This window comes from Oryctolagus cuniculus, chromosome 13 (genome assembly GCF_051225735.1).
Source record: "Oryctolagus cuniculus isolate XC-2025 breed Fujian yellow rabbit chromosome 13, ASM5122573v1, whole genome shotgun sequence".
Classification (NCBI taxonomy): Eukaryota; Metazoa; Chordata; class Mammalia; order Lagomorpha; family Leporidae; genus Oryctolagus; species Oryctolagus cuniculus.
The window spans coordinates 53,853,322-53,873,107 of record NC_142879.1 but is presented as its reverse complement, the minus strand read 5'-3'; the positions used below and the strand labels follow the sequence as shown (position 1 = coordinate 53,873,107).

General features: G+C 48.6%; 1 long non-coding RNA gene across 1 annotated transcript in view; it reads left to right on the top strand.

The window, feature by feature from the left end:
* The window catches only part of LOC149122598 (uncharacterized), a 28,624-nt gene extending 10,022 nt beyond the window's left edge, over positions 1 to 18,602 (top strand). The window contains exons 2-3 of the long non-coding RNA XR_016219712.1: positions 10,090 to 10,241; positions 18,454 to 18,602. This is a non-coding gene — a long non-coding RNA (uncharacterized LOC149122598). The remainder of the gene's footprint in view (positions 1 to 10,089; positions 10,242 to 18,453) is intronic.
* The last annotated feature ends 1,184 nt before the right edge of the window (positions 18,603 to 19,786 follow it).

Genomic DNA, 19,786 nt, shown 5'->3' with positions numbered 1-19,786 from the left:
AGAGGCACTGAACAAAAAGCAACATGGGAGGCACCCACAGGGCGGCTACTGAGGACGGAAGGGAGCCGGGGTCTGGGGCTGACAACAGGGAAGAATGAGACGTTAGAAAAGGCCTGGCCACTGCTACTGCCACTGCCAGGGCAGGTGGGGACAGGGATGAAGGCGGAGCCCCTGCACAGCACGTGGGCTCTGCCTGCCCAGGGCTCTGGAGTCTCGGTGCTGTCTGTCAACAGCAGTTGGCACGGACGTGAGTGGCATCAAAAGGATGAGCATGGAATCTTCTGGAATGAGCACGGGACTGGGAAACACTCCCCCGTCTTTGTAGCATTCAGCCCTTCACTCCTGTCACTTAGCTCTTAGATTTCCCTTCCTAAATAATAATCCCCAATATCTGCTGGGCACAACTTCGTTACCCCAGCTGGAACTTCACAGTCACCCTAGCCCCAGGACCCTGTGATGTCACCACCATAGGTAGCCCAGGTTTTCAAAGGAGGGAACCAAGATTCGGGCAGCTAAGTGGCCTGGCCGAGCTCATGGGGCTCGCGAGTGGCAGGGCCTGTTTCTGGTGGTCCTGGGAAGCTGTCACGCGGCCACAGCCCAGGCTGCTCCAATTACAGCTTCTGCATTGCTGTCCAACTGGGCCCCCCAGAGCAAAGCACACAGAAGTGCATTTTTTTCTGTTCTCTATCTGTGTGCTCAGTTGCATCCTGTACTGTATCAGCTGCTTTGTCTTCCAGGTGTATTAGGACTTGTTCAGAGCAGGCCCGGAACACCTTCTACCTGGCTGGGGTTTCTGTGTTGCCCCCGCCCACCTCTCTCCTGTTCCCTCACCCCCCACCTCATTCTAGCAACCAGCCAGCACAGCAGCCACAAGAAAACTCAACACATTGTTAATAAAGTCAATAATGCAAAGGATAACTAAAATGTAAGCTTTGGGGCCAAATCCATGGATAAGTGCTTGATAGACTAACATTTCATCTGTCATCTTAAAATGAAGATTATTTTCAGGCGCTGATGTTACTTTGGTATATTCGGTATTTGCCGGGAGCCTACTATGCACTTCCTGTGTTCCTACTAATTGCCAGGCACTATTTAAGGCATTGCCCTAAGAGAGAACGTGAGTGCCTATTGAAATCCAGTGTTCTAGAGAAAGCTTTTCCTGTGGTTTGGCATAGTACTCACTTCTTCCCATCCGAAGTGACAGGTCTAGCTGTGAGAGAAATTAAAAATGCCTTCTTGGAATAGCTATCTGATGCTTCTAAATGTGACTGCTGATGTTCCAGTAGGACCTTTCCATTAGCAGTTGGTTGAGCAACTGTGTGTGTGAGATGGAGAGAAAGGGAGAAAATATAGCTGTCACTATAGCTGCGAAAATGACAAGGCTGGTCTTATCACCGTGGCATGCTTATTAGTGTTACATATCACCTTTACATCTTATTGACGTAAGACACCAAGAAGGAAAAAAAAGTTCCTTTTTTTTTTTTAACAAATCTTAGCTTTTATAGATACTTACTAAATTAGGCTGAATAGCAGCTCCTTCCTAGATCGTAAGCGCCACATAACAAACTTAACTCATCTAAACGGCACACATCCACTGTCTCCTAGCTTCCGTGGGCGGGGAGTCCAGGCAGGACTACCTGGGTGCCCGGCTCAAAGGTTGGCACAGGGCTCAGGCCTTGCCTCAGCCTCGTAGTCCTCTCCCCAGCCCACAGGGAAGCCGCACGACTCCTGGGGTTTGCTTCTTCAAGGCCAGCACGAGACAGCAGGAATCGGCGGCTCCATGTGTCTGACCTCTGGACCTTTCTTCAACGGTTTATCTGATTAGGACAGACCCACCCAGATTAATCGCCCCCTTTATTAACTTGAAGTCAACTCATTAGAGATCATAATTAGATCTGCAAAATCCCTTCGCCTTTGCCTTATAACATAACCTGACCACCGGAGCAATATCCCCCTCTATCTATATTCTCCTGGTTAGAAGATTGAGGTCCTTCTCATCCTCGAGGGTTTAAAGAAGATGGGAGGGGGGCGGTGAGGGACAGAGGGTCGTCTTGGAATTCTGCCGGCCACAATCAACTACTTGTGGACAGGAAACTTGTCTTGTGGATCTTTCATTTTGTCATCGTGCGTAGCAGAGCAATAGGCGCGCAATAGGAAAATAATGGATGGACACGGAGAATTTAGTGATTGGAAATGTGTTCATGCTTTTGAGATACAAAATTCCATTTTGTCATTGTTTTTGCTCCCTGGGTCTTCACAGGTTGGGGTGGAGGAGCATGAGGATGGGTAGCAGTCGAAAGAACGCAGGGACTGAAAGAAAAAGGAGCTAGGGAATCAGGACTCAAATTCCAATCCTCCTACCACAGCTGAGAGAGCCTTCCCCAAGTGCAGAGTGGGGGAACGAGACCCGCCTTCCCTGGCCGGGCTGCTGAGCAGGCAGAATGCGAGGACGGGCAGCGAGGGCTGGGGCAGAAACACTGTGGGTACAAAGGTCTCATTGTCCTGACGCAGATCGCCAAGGGGCTGGTGGTTCACAATACGCTGCTATCTCACAAGCTGGACGTGAGTTTTTTTCCCCAGGGATCCACAGTGAGACATTCTCAGCAGATCAGCCCACGTTGCTCCTCAAATCTGGGACATCGCATTTTTTTTCTCTGCAGCTCCTTCCAAACAGCCTTCAAAGCTTTACCCCAAAGTTGAGGACTGGGTCAAAGATCTGTCAAGGAGCCTCCACTGCTGGTTTCCCTTGTCCCCTGTGTGTGTCTCTACCCAGCACACAAAGGAAGTGAGATAGCAGGGAGATCACGTGGAGTCCCTCTCAGCTGCGCGCAGCTGCACAGAAGGAAGGCGGCTCAGTCTGGGGCCAGGGAGACAGCTTTGCTGGTCGGCTGCCTGCAGAGCAGGCCTCCCTCCTGCAAGGAGAGCCTTGGCTGATAATGTGTTAAGATCAGATTAATGCAGGAAATAAACATGTAACAAATAATACTGTAATAATAGTGCTTGTCATTGCAACGCTTATTTCTGTTGAAAATATATGAGATCTGCTCTATAGATTTCTTAGGATAATTTTGCCCGTACTTAAAAGCAACTGACAGATGTACTTTATAAAAATGAAGAGAATTTAAAAATGAAAGAATTGGAGAACATAGGCTCATGTTCCTGGTTCAGCCACTGACTTATTCTTTTGACTTAGAGAGGACAAGTTTGTCTTTTTTTTTTTTTTTAAGGATTTTCAGATTCTATGGTCTACATGTCCCACCTTCTTTTTAGTTCCCCCAATTGCGTAATGGCCACAAGGCTGTGCCTGGATTCTAAATTCTCCAGGAAGCGCCATTATTTAAATGTCAATCCAGGGCTGCTGTTGTTTCCATGAAATGAACACAAGCATTTTTAATGACATGGAAGCCAGCTTAGGTTATGATTTGCATACCTCAAAGCTTTCGGTTCATGGAAACAGTCCAGTAGCACTATCTCATGGGCACGTTGCTGACTCGTCAGAAAAAAATTAGCTTAGCAGAGAACCCAGATTCTCTCTCATGTGTGCCTGTATCAGGATAAACATAGGTTCCAGAACATGAAGCAATATGAGCAAACCACCTTGCTTTTGAGTCACGTGTCTGATATTTTTGTATCTGAAATGCTTCCAGTACAATTCACACGTGAGCCAGGGACACATATGAGGGTACTTCAAAAGTTTCATGGAAAAATGGAATGAAAAGATGTGCTTCTTTTAGTGTAAAAACATTTTGCAATTCATTATAGTTTTTTCATAGTACGCGTTTTTCATGAACTTTTTTAAGATGCCTTGTAGGCGTGGGTTTCAAAATATTTTTGCATCCAAATACACTTGTCTCTTAATCCCATTTCTCCATGAACTTTTTGGGATGACCACAAACAAACCTAGGAAAGTAAGAAACAGAAAGTCTAATAAACTGTTTGATCCGAACTTTCTTGGGATTTTTAAATGAAGGGGTCTTTTTGTTTTGGAAAGCCATGTTGACAAATGGATTCTATGCTCATATTTTTAGCATGTTTTGAATGGAAAACATGCAAGATATGTGAACAATATATTTTCAAATATGTCACATATTTATAAAACACAGTAAATGCATGGCAGATTGAGTAGGGTATGTGGAAAAAAATAACAGCTGTGGTACATCCTATTTCTTAGCAAATTCATACACAACAAGTGACATTCATGTCCAATGTTTTGCAAAATCTATTTTTTAAGCATTTTGGAAAAAAGATATAGAGAATTAAGATGAAACTTTGCAGAAAAGAAAAAACAGAAGATGGATACAAATTTCAGTGTTGTGTCCTGTAATTATTATGCATAAGGCTAGCTCTGATAGCACTGAACAGGTTACCCCATCCGCCCGGCAGACTGCCTTTTGATGGAAGTGATATTAAATGAAGCATTAGAAGGGATCTGCATTTTGAGGTGGGCTGAAAAGCCACTGATGAGGGAACACATATAGAAAGTTTCAGAATCCAGAATGAGCGATATGTGTGCAATGATGTTGAGAGTTACTTGGGTGGAGTAGTTTGTGTCAAAGATCAATAAGGAGCAAGCTTTGGGGCAACGAAGGCAAGATCAGGTTGTGAACTGAAAAAGCATCTAGAAGTCTGACTAGGGACGTTTTGACATGAGACATACAGTCCTTGGGGAGCCATGGTAAATTCTACAGCAGGGGTTCAGCACAGGAAGCCATGCTTTTAAGGGTAGCTGGAGGACAGCATTGTGGTGCAGCCATCTGCAATGCCCCTGTGCTACACGAGTGGTTGGAGTCCCTACTGTTCTGCTTCTGACCCAGCTCCCTGCTAATGCACCTGTGAAGCAGTTCAGGGTGGCCCAAGTGTTTGGGCCCCTGCTGTCCACATGAGAGACCTGGATAAGTTCCAGCCCCCTGGTTTCAATGTGGTCCTGCCTTGGCCTTTGAAGGATGAACCAGCAGGTAGAAGATCTCTTTCTCTCTCCATCCCCATCACTTTCCTCTTGGAATAAATAAATAAATAAGTAAATATTTTTAAAGGATAACTTAGAATTTGTTGTGTTTATTTGAGAGGCAGAGAGAGACAGAGACAGATGGACAAATAGAGAGCTCCCATCTGCTGATTCACTCCCCAAATGCCTGCAGCAGCCAGAGCTGGGCCAGACCACAGCCAGGAGCCTAGAATTCAATCCAGTTCTCCCACATGTGTGGCAGGGACCTTACTACTTGAGCCGCCACCTGCTGCCTCCCAGAATGCTTAGGTAAGTGGGAGCAGAGCCTGGACTTGAACCTAGGCACTCAGACACTGGATCTGGGCATCCCCAGGGCTATGGCCAATGCCTGCCCCAAGAGAGAGTTCTTAACAGCTGTGAGTGTGATGAGGGCAAAGCAACCAGGACGATGGTATGAGTCTCTCATCTTTGTCGCATGGATCTGTGTGATTTACAAATTATTTCCAAATCCATAATCTTTTTTTTTTTTGACAGGCAGAGTTAGACAATGAGAGAGAGAGAGAAAAAGGTCTTCCTTCCATTGGTTCACCCCCCAAATGGCCGAGCTTCCTAATAAGAGGCAAGAAACCAGGGGTTTGTGACTTCTTCAGGGTCATTTCGAAAGAGGAGGACCCAGTTCAAATGCCCAAGGTATTTGTTTATTTAGGATGGCATCTAGGAGAGATGGGATAACAGATATATCTCCCTTCTTTTTTTTACTCTCCCTCCCCCCGATTTTCTACAATGAAGAAATATTATTTTATAACCACAAAAATGACATAAATATTATTGCTTCAAGAAAGGACAGAATCTTCACCCTCATACTTTCAGCCCATGCCAGGAGCCAGGAGCTTCTTCCGGGTCTCCCATGCAGGTGCAGGGACCAAAGGACTTGGGCCATCTTCTACTGCTTTCCCAGGCCACAGCAGAGAGCTGGATGGGAAGTGGAGCAGCCAGGACTCGAACCAGCGCTCATATGGGATGCCACCACTGCAAGCGGTGACTTTACTCGCTATGCCACAGTGCCAGCCCCAGCCCATACCCTTTTTCTTAGCTGGAATGGACTTTCCTGGGTCATTGATTAGGGTCTTTACCCTGAGCACGAGGTATTGTGCTCAGAGAATGCGTGACTCTTCACAAGCTGGATTGGTGGAAGCCAATGTAACACACACAGGGCTGTGAGCCTGGAGAACTGAACTTGGAATCTGTTCTCTACAAGGCTGAGCAGTTCCTTCACATCTGTGTCCTCTCATTTCCGGTTCTGTGTCCTTCCTGACAGATAGGAAGTGTTTCAATATTCTGAAGCAAATATTGCCTTCTCAAAGAAAGGAGACACTCAAATGGTGTTCTGCTGGGAAACTGTTAAGAGGTTAAACTACCGAGGCTGAGTCTTCTGTCCCTGACCTGCCTGCAGGGAGATTTGGGGCAGCAGGAGTGTGTGGAGGGAGGGGGGTTGGGCATGGAGATGCTGGAGAGTGACGTTACCCGTGAACTTGAAACTGAGCTCATGGGCAGGGGTTCTGAGCCCCCACCCCGGCCCCACCCTCAGGAGCACCGCTCTAATGAGCCCTCCCTGTCTAATGGACGTGCTGTAGAAACCCATGATCTAGTGGCCTAGATAATAATAGGCCTGCCACTTCACTGACCTTGGGCTAGTAACGTGGCCTCTCAGCTTCCCACTTTCTCTACCTGTAAATAAATGATCTCACTGGGAGGATGGAGATCAGATTTCCAAAGGATTTTGAACTCCTTCAAATTTGCCGGTTTTCACTTTGAGACAGGAGCTCTTGGATCCTTTCGAGGGTCTAATGAAATCCCTGAGCCCTCCCCCAGAAAAATATATATGTGGTTCTCACCTTTTCATATAAATTCAGATGGTTCATAGAACCCCTGATGTTTGTCCTTAAATTTCTCATAAATTGAAAACAAAACTACCTTTAAAGAAAAATGCTATAAACACGGAGAAGATGAAAGCTGTGTCATTCCTGTCACATCCCTGCCACCCTTGGGGGCTTTGTGCAGGTGCCTGTTGCCTTAAGTCATCACCTTCTGGCACTCCCTCCACCCCCATGCCCTGGATGTGATGGCCTCGGGACCAGGAAGCTGTCTGCTCAGGGTCTTCCATGCAGCCCAATCTAGATTCCTTCCATCTAAGCATAATCCAGTAGAGAAATAAGAATATGCATAACTGAAGTGAGTTTTCAAAAAGGGTTATCTTCTATTGCACTGGGACAGTTCAAATTGCTCTGCCTGGGAGAGGCTGACGAGTAGGCCCTCAGCACATATGCATTCCATCCAAGACGGATTAAAATCTGTGTAATTATGATTCTTATTATTTATTCTCCAGTAACTGAAAGGCAGAGGTCTCCAAGACAGAAGTTTTTAACAAGTGACACTTTATGCCTAGCTTTAAAAGGAATCAGCCCATTTATTCCATAATGAAAAAGATCATTATGTTCACATTCTCACCTAATGTCTTCTGTTTTCTTGCATCATTATTTAGCTCAGCTGGGAATTAGGCACATTCCTTGGTTATGCTCTAAAAAAAGGGGGGAGGGTACTGGTGTTGCTACAAAAGGGGAATGTGCATGGCAGACAACTGGGCTCACCCCACGTGGAGCCAGTGTGTGCACCTTACTGCGCTCCTGGGGTTTACCTTAGACCTGCCTTTCCCTGGTTTTTTTTTTTTTTTTTTTGCACCACAAATAGCTTTTCAGCATGATGGATTCCAGAGTTAGCTCTCGCTTTCTCTTTATATATATGGATATGTATTTTTTTTCTTTGCTGTCTTCTATAAAAGGAGCCTGCTATTGATTGCAGCCGACTGAGTTGCTTGAGTTGCTATCTAAGCAAGGCTAACCCAGATACAGATTAGCATTACATCAGCCGCCAGGCGAGGGAGCCTGGCCGCGTGCCAGCCTGTGACAACGGAGTGCGTCTGCGTCACTGTTCCCTTGGTGATGCTTGGAGGCTTGTCAGCTGTCCCTGGAGGCTGTTTCCTTAATATGTCAACAGGCATTCCTGAATCTCGAATGCTGAATAGCTCTTTTCCTTTCCCAAAAACACTTAGGTGCCCACACGTCAGTGCGTCCTGTGGCTGTGATCTTCGAACACACATTTCCTCCACGAAATAGGTGTTTGTTCTATTCAAAACACTTGAGAAGATTTCAGAAGGGTTAGATGTCTGCTCCTCCGTGTTACAGGACCGATTTCTGAAGAGACAGGGCAGGCAGCTTGGAGCTGAGAGTTGCCTCTCTGATTGCGTGTATCTTCCCTTCCCACGCCCTCCAATCGCCCTGTTACCCTGTGACAGCCAGAGGACGAAACGGCTGGAATTTGGCCCTGTTTATGGTCTGCTCTCTCACCTGCTCCAAGAATCTCCATCCGCTGCCGACTACAAGCCAACAATAAGCAAACCTCGTCAACCCTCGGCCATGAGAGGCCTCTTCCTCGCTTTCTGGAAATCTTTATCTGCTGCTCCCTGACTTGATCTTCGCTCTCATCTTGGCACATTTTGACATTGAAAAGCACCGCATGCAAGCAGGCGAAGGGAGCCTCCATCTAACAGCCCTTCCTTCTCACCCCATCTGCATGGTAGATCAGTTGTCTCCCCTGTGCAAAACGCTCCAGATTGCTGTGCAGTTGCTATAGCAGTTAATCACAGTGAAGAGTCTGAGCAGCTTAAATGTGCAGAGGAGCTCCTTGGTTGAGGGCAGGCAGGGTTGTGGTGGAAGTATTATTAAATTTGCCAGATCATGAATGACCATGATGGGTGATGGAGAAAAAAGCCACTGTCCCCAGAGTGACCTTGGCCATAGAACTCCACTGTGAGAGTACTGTTGGTGGGGTCTTGCTTGGGCCTTCTTCTTTGGAAACATGTTAAGAGCCCTGAGGGTTTTGCAGCCATGGAATCTGCCTCTGGGTTGGGACTCCCAAGAGTGCTGCTTCCTCACTCTGCCAGCTGCTGTTAACAATCCCATTTCTGTTCCACAACCCGTGGCTCCCTGAGTGAGCCTGACCGCCCCTCACTCCTACCCCAGAGCTCTTTGACCAACCAGCCCCACTGGAGAAGGCCCCCTCCTGATGAACCCAAGGAGAATGAATTCCTTTACAACTGAAAGGAACATTTAGAGTTGGAATGAAACCCGAGCTTCTATTTTAAGATTTAGTTATTTATTTGAAAAGCAGATATGGAGAGACAGTGAGAGAGAGCGAGAGCAAGAGAGAGAGATCTCCCAGCCACTGGTTTCTTCCCCAGATGGCTGCAATGGCCAGGGCTGAGCCAGCCCAAAGCCAGGAGCCTGGAGCTTCATCAGGGTCTCCCACATGGGTGATAGGGGCCCAAGGACTTGAGCCATCTTCTGCTGCTTTCTCCAGGCCATTAGCAGGGAGCTGGACCGGAAGCAGAGCAGCCAAAACATGAGCCAGCGCCCACATCGGATGACAGTGTAGCAGGTGGTGGCTTCACCTGTTATACAACAACGCTGGCCTCTCTAATTTCACTTAAAGACTAAGAAATCTGACCTCCTGGGAAGGTCAATGACTTTGTGGGCATGGCCAAGTTGGCCTCAGAACTAGGGCCAAATGCTAATCTCTGCACTAGCAGCATGCTCCTGGGTCGGGGCAGACCTGGGGCCTTATTGCTCCAGTACAATGCCCTGTCCTGTGGAGTGCAAGGAAGTAGCACTAATCGGCCACGTGCAGCATGGATGTGAGCAGCAAGGGTAGGGTGCAACCCCGAGGGGTCCCCTGAGCCCATTTCTATTTCTCCTCGCTTAGCTGTGTGTCCAGAGGAGAGCTTTCTTCTCTGTACTCCACATAGACCGGCTGGGGCACGCTGACCCCAAGGTGACACTTTGCCCCGGCAGGATGGGAGAGGCAGCAAGGGGCAGCCTAGCAGTTGGTGCAGGGCCAATGGCAGAGAAGCTGGACCATACTGGGGATAGCATTTCATTGGACTCTTGATCCCTTTCTTATAGGGGCTATGGAGAAAAAATAGGCACATGCAAGGATGTGGAAAGGGGCCTTTGGACAACAATCTGGGGCTTGGTTGGCGCATGAAGAGTTTTTCAATCCTCCATTTCTTCCCTTCCCCCAAACTCCAGTGTCTCCATGGACTGGAAGCCCAAAAGCCAGCCAAGCACCACGACGAGGGTTCCACTGGGGCCAGACCTTTTACCTATTGTTCAGTTGCTGTGTGATCTTGGATAAGAACACAACCTCTCCAGGCCTCAATTTCCTCATCTGTAAACTGGAGGTAATACGGCTCAATTTAAGGAATGTTGCAAGGATTAAGTAAGATAAAGTCTGCTGTATGTTTGGCAGAGCGTGTGATCAGTACACCTTATCGATGCTACTACTCTCACACAGAGAACGGCTTTTGGAGAGAGCTCTCGAGGGAGTTCACAAACACCAATGTTTTCAGTGATCAGGTTGGAATGCATGTGCAGGCACATGTTGGCTTGATGAATAGTGAGGGTAGCTATAGACAGGGCAGACAGGGTGCTAGAAACAGACCCTATGTCCTGTCCCCGAGCCAGCTGCGTGTTAATAAAAATCCCATGTAAGAGTGAGAACCAGTGCACCCTGGCCAGGGAACCCGGAAGTCTATTTTTCACGGCCTACAGCCCAAGCTCTGGGCAGTTGGCTCTACCATGCAGTCTAACCATTGGATGTGGCTGTGGCGAAGAGATAAGAGAAGCACAAAAGTAATAGCACTTAGCATATTCTGCAGACATTGCCATCGGGGGAGGGCTTTAGTGAGCTCTGTAGAGGAGCCAACATAGTGTTTTTTTACTGGCATGTTTGTATGAATGAAAAACAAAGTCTTAGGCTAAAGGACTTGCCTCAGATTGGAGGGGGAATAACTGCTGGGAATTAGCCCTTGTCTCTCTTCTCCTGCCTCTAAATCTTTGTCCCTCAGCACATGCCCTGCAGCCACACATACACACTGACATGCACACACATGCATATGTATATGTGCACACACACATTGGCCAGAGCACTATCTCCAAGGTGCCACTTTCCCCCAGCACATATGTACACACATGCGTACAATATATACATGCACACACAGGGTGAGTGATGCATGGGCATGAGGCCTGCGTCCGACAAGTGCCAGGTCTGTGCCACCTGCTGCAGCTGCCCAGGAGTCTGCAGCGCCTTGAGAGGTGGCTGCAGAGTTAGGGCTCTGTGCTCCCTGGCACCACCCTGAGAGTCAGATAAACCAGCTCTGCACGCAGAGCTTCTGTTATTCTCAAAGTGGCTGGGGCTGGGGCCTGAGCACAGGAAAAATAGGAATGTCCCCCTCCCCTGTCCTGATTCCTCTTCCCCATGTCTCTTTTGCAATCGTGATAAACGAGAGCAGGCTGATTTGAGGATCTTTCTCTCCCACACTTTGGAATGAGTTATTTGGCCAGGAAATTCATGGGGGAAATCATACACTGTTCATGTCACCATTTCTTTTGAAACCAATGTGGGCTCTGTTTTGGGCCACTACCCTCATTCCCACAGTGGGCATCGGGGTGAGGCTCACACATTCCACAGGTGCTACACCTGTCCAAGCTGCAGAAGGTTGCCCACGCTTAGCTCAGTGTGCAGGGCCTGTGAGATGGCCCCTTCCACTTGCCCACATCCCAGGGTCTTTACTCTCAGCAGCCTATGTCCCATGAGAAACAGTTCCAGGTGTGGCCAGGCAACTGCCAGAGTGAGTTAGAGGCCTGCCCTGGGGCTCTGAGAGGACTTGCTGCCTTTCCCCGGAGCTAAGGGAAAGACGTGATTAGGAAAACCTTGGGATGTGTTTTGAGTGAAATTGTTCTTGTTTGAGGTTCTGTACAAGTGTCAGGGGCTTTCTTTTACTGTTTGGGTTTACAAATCATTACGATGAAACCATCAGTCTTTTTATGTCTATGATATCTGTGCTCTTTGCATGGGTGGCTCATTGAACAAACGTTTTCTGGAGACAATAAAGTAGCTCACTTTTTTTTTTTTAAAGCCAATCCTAACTTTTAAAAAAAAATTTATTTTATTTATTTGAAAGGCAAAATTACAGAGAGGTAGAGAGAGAGAGAGAGAGAGAGAGACAGATCTTCCATCTGCTGGTTCACTTCCCAGAATGGCTGCAACCGGCTGAGCTGCGCCGATGCAAAGCCAGGAGCCAGGGGCTTCTTTTGGGTCTCCCGTGTGGGTGCAGGGGAACAAGGACTTGAGCCATCTTCCACTGCTTTCTCAGGCCATAACAGAGAGCTGGATCAGAAGTGGAGCAGCCGGGACTCGAATCAGTGCCCATTTGGGATGCTGGCACTGCAGGCAGCAGTTTTACCTGCTACTCCACAGTGCCAGCCCCTCACTTTTTTATTGCCAACTTTTATCCCAGTGACTGATATCCATATAAATTCAGTCACTTGGGAAGTGCTTATTGAACTGGAGACACCACAGACACAATTCTTGTCCTTGGGAAGCCTATCTTCCAGAAATGACTGAAAAGATTCTTACATAAATCATCAACCAAAACTAGGTTTAAGGTCAATCCATGGAGCATTGCTTGAACTTGATAGCCTATCTTTATTCATACATTATTTTATTTTTTAAAATTTATTTTATTTATTTTAAAGCCAGAGAGACACACAGAACAAAAAAGAGAGAGAGAGAGAGAGAGAGAGAGAGAGAGAAAGAGAGAGAGAGAGAGAAAGAGAAAGATACAGTGAGCTCCCACCCACTAGTTCACTCCCCAAATACCTGCAGTGGTTGAGGCTGGGCCAGGCCAAACCTGGAGACAAGAACTCAGTCCAGGTCCTCCCTTTGGGTGGTAGGGACTCAGCCACTTGAGCCATTATTTGCTGGAGTCAGGTGCAGAGCTGGGATTCAAGCCCAGGCAGTCCTAGAAGGGGTGAAGTGACCCGAAGCAGCACCCTAACTGCTTCACGGCACGCCCATCCCCGTACGTTGATAAAGATTGCTATCGAGTGAGTCACTCTGGTACTTGGATTGAGCATGAATTTCTTCTCAGAAAGTTCCACGCCCATCTCATGGCTTTGTTGGACTTGGCTGTCCACAGCTGTCCACCAGGCAGCCTGCCGATGGAGGCTGTGTTGCCGAAAGTCTGCAGCTCCGGGAACCCTCTGCAGTTACATGTGTCGGGCTGCAGAGCTGAGTGGGCACCACCCGGCCTGTGGAAAAATTGGGCTTTTCTGATGGTCTGTCTCGGAGAAGAACTGCTAAATCAATATACTTTGGATAATTCATTTTTCTTTATAGATATAGAAAATAGCTATTAAAATAAACTGCTCCTTTTTGTGTATCTGGCCTCTGGCTGACATCAACTGATGGCTCATTCATTCATTCATTCATTCACCTATTGAATGCTGTGGTGGGCCAGGCCCTGTGCTCCATGGAAAATCACAAAGTTTAAAAAGAGCTGGTCCCTAGGGGCCAGCACTGTGGCGTAGTGGGTAAAGCCACCGCCTGAAGTGCTGGCATCCCGGTTTGAGTCCCAGCTGCTCCACTTCTGATCCAGCTCTCTGCTATGGCCTGGGAGAGCAGTGGAAGATGGCCTAAATCCTTGGGCCCCTGCACCCTGCATGGGAGACCCGAAATAAGCTCCTGGCTCCTGGCTTCAGAGCGGCGTAGCTCCAGCAATTGTGGCCATCTGGGGAGTGAACCAGCAGAAGGAAGACCTCTCTCTCTCTCTTTCTCTCTCTCTCTCTCTCTCTGCCTCAGCCTCTCTGTAACTCTGCCTTTCAAATAAAATAAATAAATATTTAAAAATAAAAAAATATCTGGTCCCTGCCCTCAAGAAGCTCATAAGCATGTAAGAAAAGCAGTCACAGGAGCCGGCGCCGCGGCTCACTAGGCTAATCCTCCGCCTAGCGGCGCCGGCACACCGGGTTCTAGTCCCGGTCGGGGCGCCGGATTCTGTCCCGGTTGCCCCTCTTCCAGGCCAGCCCCCTGCTGTGGCCAGGGAGTGCAGTGGAGGATGGCCCAGGTGCTTGGGCCCTGCACCCCATGGGAGACCAGGAAAAGCACCTGGCTCCTGGCTCCTGCCATCGGATCAGCGCGGTGCGCCGGCCGCAGCGCGCCCGCCGCGGCGGCCATTGGAGGGTGAACCAACGGCAAAGGAAGACCTTTCTCTCTGTCTCTCTCTCTCACTGTCCACTCTGCCTGTCAAAAAAAAAAAAAAAAAAAAAAGGCAGTCACAGGGAGAAACGCAGCACAGCCTGTGTTCACCGCTGCACCTGAGCCAGAAGTGGTCACCTCCACCTGGCACAGGCGCGGACATGGGGTGAGATTCTTTCTGAGAGGAGATGACTCATGAGCCGTGTCTTCATTACGAGTTCAAAGGCACCAGTGTGTCTGGCAAGAGCCAGTACTGGGTCTCCCTCCCTTACTCTGTACCCACTGTCCCGTGATGGCTGTATGCAGTTTGGCCACATTACCCAGCCACCAATAGACAACCAGAGCAGCCCTTCTCTGGGGTAAGCTGCTTAGTATTCTATTTTGTGCAATCAGAGATTAAATTCCAAATTCACTGACACTGAAGATGAAACAGCTAATTATACACAGTAATTGCATTTAAAATCCATGCCTTTGAATGACTGATGAAATCTTTTTTAAGTGCTCCTGAAATTCTGCACACCCAGCCACTGCCTGTGGTTATGGGCCCGTGTATTTTTAGTCATGTGGTGTGGGCACATCTTCCCTATCTTTTCCTGGTGTCTTTCTCTTGAATTCAGTCTGCACATTTAAAAGAGCACTTCTGTTACCTGTGATCTCTGCCTTCTGGTTTTCACCTGGCTGAAGTAACTTAGAGGAGTAGCTAAACATACACTTATCTTACAGGGAAGAAAGTGGGACAGAAAAAGACAAAAGAAAAACAAAGCTTAGATAGTAGAAGCAGTAGGATGATATCTATCTATGGTTAAGATAACTTGGCACCTATAGCAAGGTTAGGGTGTAGAAGACAGTGTAAATTGACAACAAATGTATAACACATTTTTGCTTATCTTAAACAAGTACCCAAATACTATTTTTAAGTCTACAGCTTACAATTTTTTTTTTTAATTTCCAGGATTAAAAAAAATAGAGTTGAGACTCTGCAGAGCTCTCACTTATCTTGTCATCGTGAGTGGCGAAAGTGCCATCAGTCATTTATTGGAGTTTATCCATGGAGCCCAGTATTTATGACGAACATCTGGGAGAAGGGAATATACCTCAGCCCCACGCTCAGCCCTCTGCTATGGTGCAGCCCCGAGCTCGGCTGTGTGTCGGGGACAGTCGGTTGGGTTTTCTCCCAACTCTATTGCTTGCTGAGACTCCTGGAATTGTTTCAGTTGGAAGAGAAATGAAGGAAGTTATGTCAGATGAATCATTTCACTGTGTGTTGCTTTGCAGAATCACTTCCCCTGGATAATTAATAAGAGATTGACAGGAAGCATGTCCCTAGAATAATTAGCAGGCAATTTGGAGTGGAGCCTTTTATTTTTCTCATCATGCAGTCAGTGTGCGCACCTAGTTTTTGCCATTTGGGGATGGCTGACAGAGACAGGGGCAGAGGGAGAAGGACTGCAAGGCTGGTCTGTTTGAGAACGCAGTGCGTGAATTCCCCATTCCAGCGCAGCACACCAGAAAGACACCATGGAAACTCCCCAGGCCGCCGCTGGGCAGAGCCCCACCCGCCTGTGAAGGCCTCCTCTTCAGAATGGCTTGTTCCCTACCCTGGGTTTGGCCTCTCTGCCTTGCATCTTTGTAATGAGGTGAAGTTTCCAGTTTGTAGGCAAAAAAGTCAGGCAGTACAAATTCAAGTGGCATGAGCTTTTTTATTTTTAATTCCCTTTCTGTTTTTTAAATAAAATGTTCTCAGGGACTGTAACAGTCATTTTAAATCTGGTTTGGTCCAAAATGAAGAAAACACAGCTCAGAGCTCACACTGCTCTGATGTCCTTGAACCCTGCAGACTAATCTGGGGACAACAAACTCATTTGCTCACTGAGTCCAGATACTGACCTGATCAGCAATCTCTCTTGTTCCTTACTATGGTTTTAACCTTTTTGCTTTTAAGTTGTTTTTTTTTTTTTTAATTTGTTTAGCTTCAGCAGAATAATGCTTCATACTGCTATGCATTGCAACTTCATTATATAATCTTTAATAATCTTGCTAATATTAAAAATATAACTGCCACTAATTAGGTGTGACTGCCTACAAGTCACTTAAATGTTTTAAACTTCAGTTTTCCCAGTGGCAACATGAACGAATTGGGCTAGAATATTTTTAAATCCTTTCATTCAACATTCTATGGGGTGGGTTTTTTTTTTTTTAAGGTTTTATTTTTATTTATTTGAAAGGCCAAGCTACAGAGAGAGAGAGAGAGAGAGAGAGAGAGAATCTTCCATCTGCTGGTTCACTCCCCAAATGACTGCAGTGGCCAGGGCTGAGCCCAGCTGAAGCCAGGAGCCAGAAGCCAGAAACTCCATCTGGGTCTCCCACGTGGGTGGCAGGGGCCCAGGCACTTGGGACATCTCCCACTGCTTTTCCAGGCTTTTTTAGCAGGGAGCTGGATTGGAAGCAGAGCAGCCGGAACTCGAACCAGAGCTCTGATATGGGATGCCAGGGTCACAGGTTGCGGTTTAACCTGCTGCACGCAGGTTCTCATTCTGTGGTTTTAAAGTGTGCCTGGGGGGCCAGCGCTGTGGTGTAGCAGGTAAAGTCTCCACCTGCAGTGCTGGCATCCCATATGGGTGCCGGTTTGAGTTCCGGCTGCTCCACTTCCCATCCAGCTCTCTGCTGTGGCCTGGGAAAGCAGTGGAAGATGGACCAAATGCTTGGGCCCCTGCACTCACGTGGGAGACCTGGAAGAAGTTCCTTGCTCCTGGCTTCAGATTGACACAGCTCGGGCCATTGTGGCCATCTGGGGAGTGAACCAGCGGGTGGAAAACCCCCTTCCCTCACCTCTCTGTAATTCTACCTTTCAAATAAATAAATAAATAAATAAATAAATAAATCTTAAAAAAAATAAATAAAATGCTACCAAGTGGGTGGCTTAGAGCAGAACTGCTCACAGCTGCCGTGTTGAGGGGCTGGAGGGATGTTTCTCTCTGCTTCTGGGCTGTGACCGCCCCTCTACAGAGCCTCCTTTCCTCCCTGCTCTCCACCCCTTCCCCCGATTCTCCCGACAGGGTCCCCTCCCAGCCTTTCCTGGGTCTGCTTCCCCAGCCCAAGAGCTGAGACCCACAAGCCTTGTGGAGGAGACCCACAGAGCCCGGGCCACTTGCTGTTGCAGAATCTGGGCTGCCACTCAGTCATCCCAAGCTTGACCCTGATCCCGCCTCTATACCAGTGTTCTACTCCTCAAGTCCCCCACCCCAACCCCACACACCCCCAGGGACCCTCATTCCAGCAAGGTCAGACTCCCTGCACCCTCCATGAAGAAAACAAACCCCATGGTCTCTCAGCCAGGAGCCCTGGAGTCCAGAGGATGTAAACACACCTGCTGGCCAGAGGAGAGACAGGTCTTTGAAAACACTGTGTTGCCACTTAAAGTTCAGGCAGTCTGCATTCTGCCCTGTACTATGCTAATTTTTTTTTTTTTTGTATTATTTTTTGACAGGCAGAGTGGACAGTGAGAGAGAGAGAGACAGAGAGAAAGGTCTTCCTTTGCCGTTGGTTCACCCTCCAATGGCCGCTGCGGCCGGCGCGCTGCGGCGGGCGCGCTGCGGCCGGCGCACCGCGCTGATCCGATGGCAGGAGCCAGGAGCCAGGTGCTTTTCCTGGTCTCCCATGGGGTGCAGGGCCCAAGCACCTGGGCCATCCTCCACTGCACTCCCTGGCCACAGCAGAGAGCTGGCCTGGAAGAGGGGCAACCGGGACAGAATCCGGCACCCCAACCGGGACTAGAACCCGGTGTGCCGGCGCCGCTAGGCGGAGGATTAGCCTAGTGAGCCACGGCGCCAGCCGCTAATTTGTTTTGATATAAAGGCGCTGATTTTAAAAAAATATAAAAATTAGGCCAGCGCCGTGGCTCACTAGGCTAATCCTCCGCCTTGCGGCGCTGGCACGCTGGGTTCTAGTCCCAGTTGGGGCGCCGGATTCTGTCCCAGTTGCCCCTCTTCCAGGCCAGCTCTCTGCTGTGGCCAGGGAGTGCAGTGGAGGATGGCCCAGGTGCTTGGGCCCTGCACCCCATGGGAGACCAGGAAAAGCACCTGGCTCCTGGCTCCTGCCATCGGATCAGCGCGGTGCGCCGGCTGCAGCGCGCCGGCCGCGGCGGCCATTGGAGGGTGAACCAACGGCAAAAAGGAAGACCTTTCTCTCTGTCTCTCTCTCTCACTGTCCACTCTGCCTGTCAAAAAAAAAAAATAAATAAAAAATATAAAAACTAACTTACAAGTTAGCCCGAAGCCCCAGGGAAAGGCGCTGCCTTTGTCCCGTGGCTTAGGGCACGCTCAGAGCCCCACTTTCCCCTTTCCACACCTTTGCAGACCTGCCTCCTAGAACCCGCGCCCTGGCTCAAGAAACACAGAAGAAATGCGACCAGCGCTGTGCAGCTTGAAGAAGAGCTAGCTGCATTGCTGGACTCCATGAAGCACCCCCCCACCACCACCACCATACAGTTGTATTTTATGCTGTATTTAGCGACCCGGTGTGCGTTTTAGTTTAGCGACGCGGTGTGCGTTTTAGTGAATTTTATGTTTCGTTTTGTTTTTATTTTTAACCCGTAGGGTAGTGAGGGGAACACTGTGGGAGGGACGCTTTGGGGCAAATGGGTTTTCCCATTTCCTCCCAGGTCCTCCAGGAGAGAGGCTGCCAGCAGTGCAGGTGTTCCTGGCTCCTCCAAGTGTGGGGGGCGGGGCCTTCCCAGCCCGAGGCTTCGCCTCACCTGGGACACTTAGGTGTCCTGTGCATCGGCCCCCAGTGCTTATTAACTTTCTCCGCATTGAGGCAGCCTGCCATTTTCACAGTCGGTAGAATTGTAACTTCATGTTTCTCAATTTGCACGGCTAATTTCATGTACTTAGGATGGTTTTATCATGTCTGACAGGGTTTTGTTTGGTTTTGCCTCTGGGAAGGAAGGAGAGCAGCGACCCTTCCCACAAGCGGCCTTTGGCCTCCACCAGGTGGGCGCCCAGGGAGGGCTGCGCATGCGCACAGCCAGCGGCAAACACACGCCTCCAGGGCTGTGGGCTGCCTGCCGCAGAGTCAGAGACTGGGGATCTGGGAAATTCAGATCAAAGCCAAGTGCAGCCATAGCCAAACCTCAGTGCCTTTGAACTGCTCATTTACAGCCGGTGCTAACAAGGGACACTATCTCACCAGGGGGTGTGGGCACGCTTGAACTGATTTCCTGTTGGGGGACACAAGTGCTAACTATTATGTCAATCACAGAAGAGAGCCACAGTGAGCATCTCCCGGCAAGCCCCAGGGAGACTTGCAAATCAGAAATCTGCAGAGGTGCTGGTAATGGCTGCCTGAGAGCTGGGGAGCTTGCTTGTTGCCCGTGACAAAATCACAGGCATTGCACCCATGACTGTGCACAGTAACTAGGGTTGCATCAGTCCAAGGCAGGGCTGGGAGCTGGAAGAAGCACTAACTAAAGAAAAAAAAAAAAAAAGCCTTATTCTGTGTGTTCATTTCATCAATAAATATCAATGGGGTGGTGGTGGTGGAATCTGCTCACGGCAGGAGGCCAAGGTAACCCTGGGCCCTGTAGGCATTCAGGGAGAGGGCATGGAGGCTGGGAGGAGAGGGTGGGAAGCTGGCAGCATCATTGAGGAAGCATCTCACAGAATGAATGAGTATGCAAATTAAACGGGG